This window comes from Opisthocomus hoazin, chromosome 35 (assembly GCF_030867145.1).
Source record: "Opisthocomus hoazin isolate bOpiHoa1 chromosome 35, bOpiHoa1.hap1, whole genome shotgun sequence".
Lineage (NCBI taxonomy): Eukaryota > Metazoa > Chordata > Aves > Opisthocomiformes > Opisthocomidae > Opisthocomus > Opisthocomus hoazin.
This window is the reverse complement of record NC_134448.1, coordinates 1,773,465-1,785,642: the sequence shown is the minus strand read 5'-3', so window position 1 is coordinate 1,785,642 and position 12,178 is coordinate 1,773,465.

Genomic DNA, 12,178 nt, shown 5'->3' with positions numbered 1-12,178 from the left:
AGTGCTCGTACAGAGGCACAGAGAATGGGGCTCCTTGCTTGACTTGCCACCTCAAACTACAATCGTGGCCTGGGAAAGTTGGTTTCCCAGCCAGGCTCCTATCGCAGCCCTGCTCCGAAAGTGCGAACGTCTGCAGATAGCTGGCAGCCAGAAGGGGCTAGCCTGGAAAGCTGTTGCTCAGCCTCATCTGCCCATGGCACTGTTCGCACAGAGGCACAGAGAATGGGGCTGCTTGCTTATCTTGCCACTTGAAACTTCAAACGCAGCCTGGGAAAGTTGGTGTCCCAGCCAGGCTCCTTTCGCAGCCCTGCTCTTGAAATGCGAACGTCTGCAGATAGCTGGCAGCCAAAAGGGGCTAGCCTGGAAAGCTGTTGCTCAGCCTCATCTGCCCATGGCACTGTTCGCACAGAGGCACAGAGAATGGGGCTGCTTGCTTATCTTGCCACTTGAAACTTCAAACGCATGCTGGGAATGGTGGTGTCCCAGCCAGGCTCCTATCACAGCCCTGCTCCGAAAGTGCGAACGTCTGCAGATAGCTGGCAGCCAGAAGGGGCTAGCCTGGAAAGCTGTTGCTCAGCCTCATCTGCCCATGGCACTGTTCGCATAGAGGCACAGAGAATGGGGCTCCTTGCTTGTCTTGCCACCTCAAACTTCAAACGCAGCCTGGGAAAGTTGGAGTCCCAGCCAGGCTCCTTTCGCAGCTCTGCTCTTGAAATGCGAACGTCTGCAGATAGCTGGCAGGCAGAAGGGGCTAGCCTGGAAAGCTGTTGCTCAGCCTCATCTGCCCATGGCACTGTTCGCATAGAGGCACAGAGAATGGGGCTCCTTGCTTATCTTGCCACTTGAAACTTCAAACCGCATGCTGGGAAAGTTGGTTTCCCAGCCAGGCTCCTTTCGCAGCCCTGCTCCGAAAGTGCGAACGTCTGCAGATAGCTGGCAGCCAGAAGGGGCTAGCCTGGAAAGCTGTTGCTCAGCCTCATCTGCCCATGGCACTGTTCGCATAGAGGCACAGAGAATGGGGCTGCTTGCTTGTCTTGCCACCTCAAACTTCAAACGCATGCTGGGAAAGTTGGTTTCCCAGCCAGGCTCCTTTCGCAGCCCTGCTCCGAAAGTGCGAACGTCTGCAGATAGCTGGCAGCCAGAAGGTGCTAGCTTTTAAATCTGTTGCTCAGCCTCATCTACCCATGGCAGTGCTCGCACAGAGGCACAGAGAATGGGGCTCCTTGCTTGTCTTACCACCTCAAACTTCAAACGTAGCCTGGGAAAGTTGGTGTCCCAGCCAGGCTCCTTTCGCAGCCCTGCTCCGAAAGTGCGAACGTCTGCAGATAGCTGGCAGCCAGAAGGTGCTAGCCTGGAAAGCTGTTGCTCAGCCTCATCTGCCCATGCCACTGTTCGCACAGAGGCACAGAGAATGGGGCTGCTTGCTTATCTTGCCACTTGAAACTTCAAACGCATGCTGGGAATGGTGGTGTCCCTGCCAGGCTCCTATCACAGCCCTGCTCCGAAAGTGCGAACGTCTGCAGATAGCTGGCAGGCAGAAGGGGCTAGCCTGGAAAGCTGTTGCTCAGCCTCATCTGCCCATGGCACTGTTCGCATAGAGGCACAGAGAATGGGGCTGCTTGCTTATCTTGCCACTTGAAACTTCAAACGCATGCTGGGAATGGTGGTGTCCCTGCCAGGCTCCTATCACAGCCCTGCTCCGAAAGTGCGAACGTCTGCAGATAGCTGGCAGCCAGAAGGGGCTAGCCTGGAAAGCTGTTGCTCAGCCTCATCTGCCCATGGCACTGTTCGCACAGAGGCACAGAGAATGGGGCTGATTGCTTATCTTGCCACTTGAAACTTCAAACGCAGCCTGGGAAAGTTGGTGTCCCAGCCAGGCTCCTTTCGCAGCCCTGCTCTTGAAATGCGGACGTCTGCAGATAGCTGGCAGGCAGAAGGGGCTAGCCTGGAAAGCTGTTGCTCAGCCTCATCTGCCCATGGCACTGTTCGCACAGAGGCACAGAGAATGGGGCTGCTTGCTTATCTTGCCACTTGAAACTTCAAACGCATGCTGGGAATGGTGGTGTCCCAGCCAGGCTCCTATCACAGCCCTGCTCCGAAAGTGCGAACGTCTGCAGATAGCTGGCAGGCAGAAGGGGCTAGCCTGGAAAGCTGTTGCTCAGCCTAATCTGCCCATGGCACTGTTCGCATAGAGGCACAGAGAATGGGGCTCCTTGCTTATCTTGCCACTTGAAAATTCAAACCGCATGCTGGGAAAGTTGGTTTCCCAGCCAGGCTCCTTTCGCAGCCCTGCTCCGAAAGTGCGAACGTCTGCAGATAGCTGGCAGGCAGAAGGGGCTAGCCTGGAAAGCTGTTGCTCAGCCTCATCTGCCCATGGCACTGTTCGCATAGAGGCACAGAGAATGGGGCTGCTTGCTTGTCTTGCCACCTCAAACTTCAAACGCATGCTGGGAAAGTTGGTTTCCCAGCCAGGCTCCTTTCGCAGCCCTGCTCCGAAAGTGCGAACGTCTGCAGATAGCTGGCAGCCAGAAGGTGCTAGCTTTTAAATCTGTTGCTCAGCCTCATCTACCCATGGCAGTGCTCGCACAGAGGCACAGAGAATGGGGCTCCTTGCTTGTCTTACCACCTCAAGCTTCAAACGTAGCCTGGGAAAGTTGGTGTCCCAGCCAGGCTCCTTTCGCAGCCCTGCTCCGAAAGTGCGAACGTCGGCAGATAGCTGGCAGCCAGAAGGGGCTAGCCTGGAAAGCTCTTGCTCAGCCTCATCTGCCCATGGCACTGTTCGCATAGAGGCACAGAGAATGGGGCTGCTTTCTTATCTTGCCACTTGAAACTTCAAACGCATGCTGGGAATGGTGGTGTCCCTGCCAGGCTCCGATCACAGCCCTGCTCCGAAAGTGCGAACGTCTGCAGATAGCTGGCAGCCAGAAGGGGCTAGCCTGGAAAGCTGTTGCTCAGCCTCATCTGCCCATGGCAGTGCTCGCACAGAGGCACAGAGAATGGGGCTCCTTGCTTGTCTTGCCACCTCAAACTACAAACGTATCCTGGGAAAGTTGGTGTCCCAGCCAGGCTCCTTTCGCAGCCCTGCTCCGAAAGTGCGAACGTCTGCAGATAGCTGGCAGCCAGAAGGTGCTAGCCTGGAAAGCTGTTGCTCAGCCTCATCTGCCCATGGCACTGTTCGCACAGAGGCACAGAGAATGGGGCTGCTTGCTTATCTTGCCACTTGAAACTTCAAACGCATGCTGGGAATGGTGGTGTCCCTGCCAGGCTCCTATCACAGCCCTGCTCCGAAAGTGCGAACGTCTGCAGATAGCTGGCAGGCAGAAGGGGCTAGCCTGGAAAGCTGTTGCTGAGCCTCATCTGCCCATGGCAGTGCTCACAAAGAGGCACAGAGAATGGGGCTCCTTGCTTGTCTTGCCACCTCAAACTACAAACATAGCCTGGGAAAGTCGATTTCCCAGCCAGGCTCCTTTCGCAGCCCTGCTCCGAAAGTGCGAACGTCTGCAGATAGCTGGCAGCCAGAAGGGGCTAGGCTGGAAAGCTGTTGCTCAGCCTCATCTGCCCATGGCACTGTTCGCACAGAGGCACAGAGAATGGGGCTGCTTGCTTGTCTTGCCACTTGAAACTTCAAACGCATGCTGGGAATGGTGGTGTCCCTGCCAGGCTCCTATCACAGCCCTGCTCCGAAAGTGCGAACGTCTGCAGATAGCTGGCAGCCAGAAGGGGCTAGCCTGGAAAGCTGTTGCTCAGCCTCATCTGCCCATGGCACTGTTCGCATAGAGGCACAGAGAATGGGGCTCCTTGCTTGTCTTGCCACCTCAAACTACAAACGTATCCTGGGAAAGTTGGTGTCCCAGCCAGGCTCCTTTCGCAGCCCTGCTCCGAAAGTGCGAACGTCTGCAGATAGCTGGCAGCCAGAAGGGGCTAGCCTGGAAAGCTGTTGCTCAGCCTCATCTGCCCATGGCACTGTTCGCATAGAGGCACAGAGAATGGGGCTCCTTGCTTGTCTTACCACCTCAAGCTTCAAACGTAGCCTGGGAAAGTTGGTGTCCCAGCCAGGCTCCTTTCGCAGCCCTGCTCCGAAAGTGCGAACGTCTGCAGATAGCTGGCAGGCAGAAGGGGCTAGCCTGGAAAGCTGTTGCTCAGCCTCATCTGCCCATGGCACTGTTCGCATAGAGGCACAGAGAATGGGGCTCCTTGCTTGTCTTACCACCTCAAGCTTCAAACGTAGCCTGGGAAAGTTGGTGTCCCAGCCAGGCTCCTTTCGCAGCCCTGCTCCGAAAGTGCGAACGTCTGCAGATAGGTGGCAGCCAGAAGGGGCTAGCCTGGAAAGCTGTTGCTCAGCCTCATCTGCCCATGGCACTGTTCGCATAGAGGCACAGAGAATGGGGCTGCTTGCTTGTCTTGCCACTTGAAACTTCAAACGCATGCTGGGAATGGTGGTGTCCCAGCCAGGCTCCTATCACAGCCCTGCTCCGAAAGTGCGAACGTCTGCAGATAGCTGGCAGGCAGAAGGGGCTAGCCTGGAAAGCTGTTGCTCAGCCTCATCTGCCCATGGCACTGTTCGCATAGAGGCACAGAGAATGGGGCTGCTTTCTTATCTTGCCACTTGAAACTTCAAACGCATGCTGGGAATGGTGGTGTCCCTGCCAGGCTCCTATCACAGCCCTGCTCCGAAAGTGCGAACGTCTGCAGATAGCTGGCAGGCAGAAGGGGCTAGCCTGGAAAGCTGTTGCTCAGACTCATCTGCCCATGGCAGTGCTCGCATAGAGGCACAGAGAATGGGGCTCCTTGCTTGTCTTGCCACCTCAAACTACAAACGTATCCTGGGAAAGTTGGTGTCCCAGCCAGGCTCCTTTCGCAGCCCTGCTCCGAAAGTGCGAACGTCTGCAGATAGGGGGCAGCCAGAAGGGGCTAGCCTGGAAAGCTGTTGCTCAGCCTCATCTGCCCATGGCACTGTTCGCATAGAGGCACAGAGAATGGGGCTGCTTGCTTATCTTGCCACTTGAAACTTCAAACGCATGCTGGGAATGGTGGTGTCCCTGCCAGGCTCCTATCACAGCCCTGCTCCGAAAGTGCGAACGTCTGCAGATAGCTGGCAGCCAGAAGGGGCAAGCCTGGAAAGCTGTTGCTCAGCCTCATCTGCCCATGGCACTGTTCGCACAGAGGCACAGAGCATGGGGCTGCTTTCTTATCTTGCCACCTCAAACTACAAACGTAGCCTGGGAAAGTCGGTTTCCCAGCCAGGCTGCTTTCGCAGCCCTGCTCCGAAACTGCGAAAGTCTGCTGATAGCTGGCAGGCAGAAGGGGCTAGCCTGGAAAGCTGTTGCTCAGCCTCATCTGCCCATGGCACTGTTCGCACAGAGGCACAGAGAATGGGGCTGCCTGCTTGTCTTGCCACTTGAAACTTCAAACGTAGCCTGGGAAAGTTGGTGTCCCAGCCAGGCTCCTTTCGCAGCCCTGCTCCGAAAGTGCGAACGTCTGCTGATAGCTGGCAGGCAGAAGGGGCTAGCCTGGAAAGCTGTTGCTCAGCCTCATCTGCCTATGGCAGTGCTCGCACAGAGGCACAGAGAATGGGGCTGCTTGCTTGTCTTGCCACCTCAAACTTCAAACGTAGCCTGGGAAAGTTGGTGTCCCAGCCAGGCTCCTTTCGCAGCCCTGCTCCGAAAGTGCGAACGTCTGCAGATAGCTGGCAGCCAGAAGGTGCTAGCCTGGAAAGCTGTTGCTCAGCCTCATCTGTCCATGGCAGTGCTCGTACAGAGGCACAGAGAATGGGGCTCCTTGCTTGACTTGCCACCTCAAACTACAATCGTAGCCCGGGAAAGTTGGTTTCCCAGCCAGGCTCCTATCGCAGCCCTGCTCTTGAAATGCGAACGTCTGCAGATAGCTGGCAGCCAGAAGGGGCTAGCCTGGAAAGCTGTTGCTCAGCCTCATCTGCCCATGGCACTGTTCGCATAGAGGCACAGAGAATGGGGCTCCTTGCTTATCTTGCCACTTGAAACTTCAAACGCAGCCTGGGAAAGTTGGTGTCCCAGCCAGGCTCCTTTCGCAGCCCTGCTCCGAAAGTGCGAACGTCTGCAGATAGCTGGCAGGCAGAAGGGGCTAGCCTGGAAAGCTATTGCTCAGCCTCATCTGCCCATGGCACTGTTCGCAAAGAGGCACAGAGAATGGGGCTGCTTGCTTGTCTTGCCACCTCAAACTTCAAACGCATGCTGGGAAAGTTGGTTTCCCAGCCAGGCTCCTTTCGCAGCCCTGCTCCGAAAGTGCGAACGTCTGCAGATAGCTGGCAGCCAGAAGGTGCTAGCTTTTAAATCTGTTGCTCAGCCTCATCTACCCATGGCAGTGCTCGCACAGAGGCACAGAGAATGGGGCTCCTTGCTTGTCTTACCACCTCAAACTTCAAACGTAGCCTGGGAAAGTTGGTGTCCCAGCCAGGCTCCTTTCGCAGCCCTGCTCCGAAAGTGCGAACGTCTGCAGATAGGTGGCAGGCAGAAGGGGCTAGCCTGGAAAGCTGTTGCTCAGCCTCATCTGCCCATGGCACTGTTCGCACAGAGGCACAGAGAATGGGGCTGCTTTCTTATCTTGCCACTTGAAACTTCAAACGCATGCTGGGAATGGTGGTGTCCCTGCCAGGCTCCTATCACAGCCCTGCTCCGAAAGTGCGAACGTCTGCAGATAGCTGGCAGCCAGAAGGGGCTAGCCTGGAAAGCTGTTGCTCAGCCTCATCTGCCCATGGCAGTGCTCGCACAGAGGCACAAAGAATGGGGCTGCTTGCTTGTCTTGCCACCTCAAACTTCAAACGCATGCTGGGAAAGTTGGTTTCCCAGCCAGGCTCCTTTCGCAGCCCTGCTCCGAAAGTGCGAACGTCTGCAGATAGCTGGCAGCCAGAAGGTGCTAGCTTTTAAATCTGTTGCTCAGCCTCATCTACCCATGGCAGTGCTCGCACAGAGGCACAGAGAATGGGGCTCCTTGCTTGTCTTACCACCTCAAACTTCAAACGTAGCCTGGGAAAGTTGGTGTCCCAGCCAGGCTCCTTTCGCAGCCCTGCTCCGAAAGTGGGAACGTCTGCAGATAGCTGGCAGGCAGAAGGGGCTAGCCTGGAAAGCTGTTGCTCAGCCTCATCTGCCCATGGCACTGTTCGCATAGAGGCACAGAGAATGGGGCTGCTTTCTTATCTTGCCACTTGAAACTTCAAACGCATGCTGGGAATGGTGGTGTCCCTGCCAGGCTCCTATCACAGCCCTGCTCCGAAAGTGCGAACGTCTGCAGATAGCTGGCAGGCAGAAGGGGCTAGCCTGGAAAGCTGTTGCTCAGCCTCATCTGCCCATGGCAGTGCTCGCAAAGAGGCACAGAGAATGGGGCTCCTTGCTTGTCTTGCCACCTCAAACTACAAACGTAGCCTGGGAAAGTCGCTTTCCCAGCCAGGCTCCTTTCGCAGACCTGCTCCGAAAGTGCGAACGTCTGCAGATAGCTGGCAGCCAGAAGGGGCTAGGCTGGAAAGCTGTTGCTCAGCCTCATCTGCCCATGGCACTGTTCGCATAGAGGCACAGAGAATGGGGCTCCTTGCTTGTCTTGCCACCTCAAACTTCAAACCGCATGCTGGGAAAGTTGGTGTCCCAGCCAGGCTCCTTTCGCAGTCCTGCTCCGAAAGTGCGAACGTCTGCAGATAGCTGGCAGGCAGAAGGGGCTAGCCTGGAAAGCTGTTGCTCAGCCTCATCTGCCCATGGCAGTGCTCGCACAGAGGCACAGAGAATGGGGCTCCTTGCTTGTCTTACCACCTCAAGCTTCAAACGTAGCCTGGGAAAGTTGGTGTCCCAGCCAGGCTCCTTTCGCAGCCCTGCTCCGAAAGTGCGAACGTCTGCAGATAGCTGGCAGGCAGAAGGGGCTAGCCTGGAAAGCTGTTGCTCAGCCTCATCTGCCCATGGCACTGTTCGCATAGAGGCACAGAGAATGGGGCTGCTTTCTTATCTTGCCACTTGAAACTTCAAACGCATGCTGGGAATGGTGGTGTCCCTGCCAGGCTCCTATCACAGCCCTGCTCCGAAAGTGCGAACGTCTGCAGATAGCTGGCAGGCAGAAGGGGCTAGCCTGGAAAGCTGTTCCTCAGCCTCATCTGCCCATGGCAGTGCTCGCACAGAGGCACAGAGAATGGGGTTGCTTGCTTGTCTTGCCACCTCAAACTACAAACGTATCCTGGGAAAGTTGGAGTCCCAGCCAGGCTCCTTTCGCAGCCCTGCTCTTGAAATGCGAACGTCTGCAGATAGCTGGCAGGCAGAAGGGGCTAGCCTGGAAAGCTGTTGCTCAGCCTCATCTGCCCATGGCACTGTTCGCATAGAGGCACAGAGAATGGGGCTCCTTGCTTGTCTTACCACCTCAAGCTTCAAACGTAGCCTGGGAAAGTTGGTGTCCCAGCCAGGCTCCTTTCGCGGCCCTGCTCCGAAAGTGCGAACGTCTGCAGATAGCTGGCAGCCAGAAGGGGTTAGCCTGGAAAGCTGTTGCTCAGCCTCATCTGCCCATGGCACTGTTCGCATAGAGGCACAGAGAATGGGGCTGCTTTCTTATCTTGCCACTTGAAACTTCAAACGCATGCTGGGAATGGTGGTGTCCCTGCCAGGCTCCTATCACAGCCCTGCTCCGAAAGTGCGAACGTCTGCAGATAGCTGGCAGGCAGAAGGGGCTAGCCTGGAAAGCTGTTGCTCAGCCTCATCTGCCCATGGCAGTGCTCGCACAGAGGCACAGAGAATGGGGCTCCTTGCTTGTCTTGCCACCTCAAGCTTCAAACGTAGCCTGGGAAAGTTGGTGTCCCAGCCAGGCTCCTTTCGCAGCCCTGCTCCGAAAGTGCGAACATCTGCAGATAGGTGGCAGCCAGAAGGGGCTAGCCTGGAAAGCTGTTGCTCAGCCTCATCTGCCCATGGCACTGTTCGCACAGAGGCACAGAGAATGGGGCTGCTTGCTTATCTTGTCACTTGAAACTTCAAACGCATGCTGGGAATGGTGGTGTCCCTGCCAGGCTCCTATCACAGCCCTGCTCCGAAAGTGCGAACGTCTGCAGATAGCTGGCAGCCAGAAGGGGCAAGCCTGGAAAGCTGTTGCTCAGCCTCATCTGCCCATGGCACTGTTCGCACAGAGGCACAGAGAATGGGGCTGCTTGCTTGTCTTGCCACCTCAAACTTCAAACGCAGCCTGGGAAAGTTGGAGTCCCAGCCAGGCTCCTTTCGAAGCCCTGCTCTTGAAATGCGAACGTCTGCAGATAGCTGGCAGGCAGAAGGGGCTAGGCTGGAAAGCTGTTGCTCAGCCTCATCTGCCCATGGCACTGTTCGCATAGAGGCACAGAGAATGGGGCTGCTTGCTTGTCTTGCCACCTCAAACTACAAACGTATCCTGGGAAAGTTGGTGTCCCAGCCAGGCTCCTTTCGCAGCCCTGCTCCGAAAGTGCGAACGTCTGCAGATAGCTGGCAGCCAGAAGGGGCTAGCCTGGAAAGCTGTTGCTCAGCCTCATCTGCCCATGGCACTGTTCGCATAGAGGCACAGAGAATGGGGCTGCTTTCTTATCTTGCCACTTGAAACTTCAAACGCATGCTGGGAATGGTGGTGTCCCTGCCAGGCTCCTATCACAGCCCTGCTCCGAAAGTGCGAACGTCTGCAGATAGCTGGCAGGCAGAAGGGGCTAGCCTGGAAAGCTGTTGCTCAGCCTCATCTGCCCATGGCACTGTTCGCATAGAGGCACAGAGAATGGGGCTCCTTGCTTGTCTTGCCACCTCAAACTTCAAACGCAGCCTGGGAAAGTTGGAGTCCCAGCCAGGCTCCTTTCGCAGCCCTGCTCTTGAAATGCGAACGTCTGCAGATAGCTGGCAGCCAGAAGGGGCTAGCCTGGAAAGCTGTTGCTCAGCCTCATCTGCCCATGGCACTGTTCGCATAGAGGCACAGAGAATGGGGCTCCTTGCTTATCTTGCCACTTGAAACTTCAAACGTAGCCTGGGAAAGTTGGTTTCCCAGCCAGGCTCCTTTCGCAGCCCTGCTCCGAAAGTGCGAACGTCTGCAGATAGCTGGCAGGCAGAAGGGGCTAGCCTGGAAAGCTGTTGCTCAGCCTCATCTGCCCATGGCACTGTTCGCATAGAGGCACAGAGAATGGGGCTGCTTGCTTATCTTGCCACTTGAAACTTCAAACGCATGCTGGGAATGGTGGTGTCCCTGCCAGGCTCCTATCACAGCCCTGCTCCGAAAGTGCGAACGTCTGCAGATAGCTGGCAGGCAGAAGGGGCTAGCCTGGAAAGCTGTTGCTCAGCCTCATCTGCCCATGGCAGTGCTCGCACAGAGGCACAGAGAATGGGGCTGCTTGCTTGTCTTGCCACCTCAAACTTCAAACGCAGCCTGGAAAAGTTGGCGTCCCAGCCAGGCTCCTTTCGCAGCCCTGCTCTTGAAATGCGAACGTCTGCAGATAGCTGGCAGCCAGAAGGGGCTAGCCTGGAAAGCTGTTGCTCAGCCTCATCTGCCCATGGCACTGTTCGCACAGAGGCACAGAGAATGGGGCTGCTTGCTTATCTTGCCACTTGAAACTTCAAACGCATGCTGGGAAAGTTGGTGTCCCAGCCAGGCTCCTTTCGCAGCCCTGCTCCGAAAGTGCGAACGTCTGCAGATAGCTGGCAGCCAGAAGGGGCTAGCCTGGAAAGCTGTTGCTCAGCCTCATCTGCCCATGGCACTGTTCGCATAGAGGCACAGAGAATGGGGCTGCTTGCTTGTCTTGCCACCTCAAACTTCAAACGCAGCCTGGAAAAGTTGGCGTCCCAGCCAGGCTCCTTTCGCAGCCCTGCTCTTGAAATGCGAACGTCTGCAGATAGCTGGCAGCCAGAAGGGGCTAGCCTGGAAAGCTGTTGCTCAGCCTCATCTGCCCATGGCACTGTTCGCACAGAGGCACAGAGAATGGGGCTGCTTGCTTATCTTGCCACTTGAAACTTCAAACGCATGCTGGGAATGGTGGTGTCCCTGCCAGGCTCCTATCACAGCCCTGCTCCGAAAGTGCGAACGTCTGCAGATAGCTGGCAGCCAGAAGGGGCTAGCCTGGAAAGCTGTTGCTCAGCCTCATCTGCCCATGGCAGTGCTCGCACAGAGGCACAGAGAATGGGGCTCCTTGCTTGTCTTACCACCTCAAGCTTCAAACGTAGCCTGGGAAAGTTGGTGTCCCAGCCAGGCTCCTTTCGCAGCCCTGCTCCGAAAGAGCGAACGTCTGCAGATAGCTGGCAGCCAGAAGGGGCTAGCCTGGAAAGCTGTTGCTCAGCCTCATCTGCCCATGGCACTGTTCGCACAGAGGCACAGAGAATGGGGCTGCTTTCTTATCTTGCCACTTGAAACTTCAAACGCATGCTGGGAATGGTGGTGTCCCTGCCAGGCTCCTATCACAGCCCTGCTCCGAAAGTGCGAACGTCTGCAGATAGCTGGCAGCCAGAAGGGGCTAGCCTGGAAAGCTGTTGCTCAGCCTCATCTGCCCATGGCACTGTTCGCATAGAGGCACAGAGAATGGGGCTCCTTGCTTGTCTTGCCACCTCAAACTTCAAACGCAGCCTGGGAAAGTTGGAGTCCCAGCCAGGCTCCTTTCGCAGCCCTGCTCTTGAAATGCGAACTTCTGCAGATAGCTGGCAGCCAGAAGGGGCTAGCTTTTAAATCTGTTGCTCAGCCTCATCTACCCATGGCAGTGCTCGCACAGAGGCACAGAGAATGGGGCTCCTTGCTTGTCTTACCACCTCAAACTTCAAACGTAGCCTGGGAAAGTTGGTGTCCCAGCCAGGCTCCTTTCGCAGCCCTGCTCCGAAAGTGCGAACGTCTGCAGATAGCTGGCAGCCAGAAGGGGCTAGCCTGGAAAGCTGTTGCTCAGCCTCATCTGCCCATGGCACTGTTCGCATAGAGGCACAGAGAATGGGGCTGCTTGCTTATCTTGCCACTTGAAACTTCAAACGCATGCTGGGAATGGTGGTGTCCCTGCCAGGCTCCTATCACAGCCCTGCTCCGAAAGTGCGAACGTCTGCAGATAGCTGGCAGGCAGAAGGGGCTAGCCTGGAAAGCTGTTGCTCAGCCTCATCTGCCCATGGCAGTGCTCGCACAGAGGCACAGAGAATGGGGCTCCTTGCTTGTCTTGCCACCTCAAACTACAAACGTATCCTGGGAAAGTTGGTGTCCCAGCCAGGCT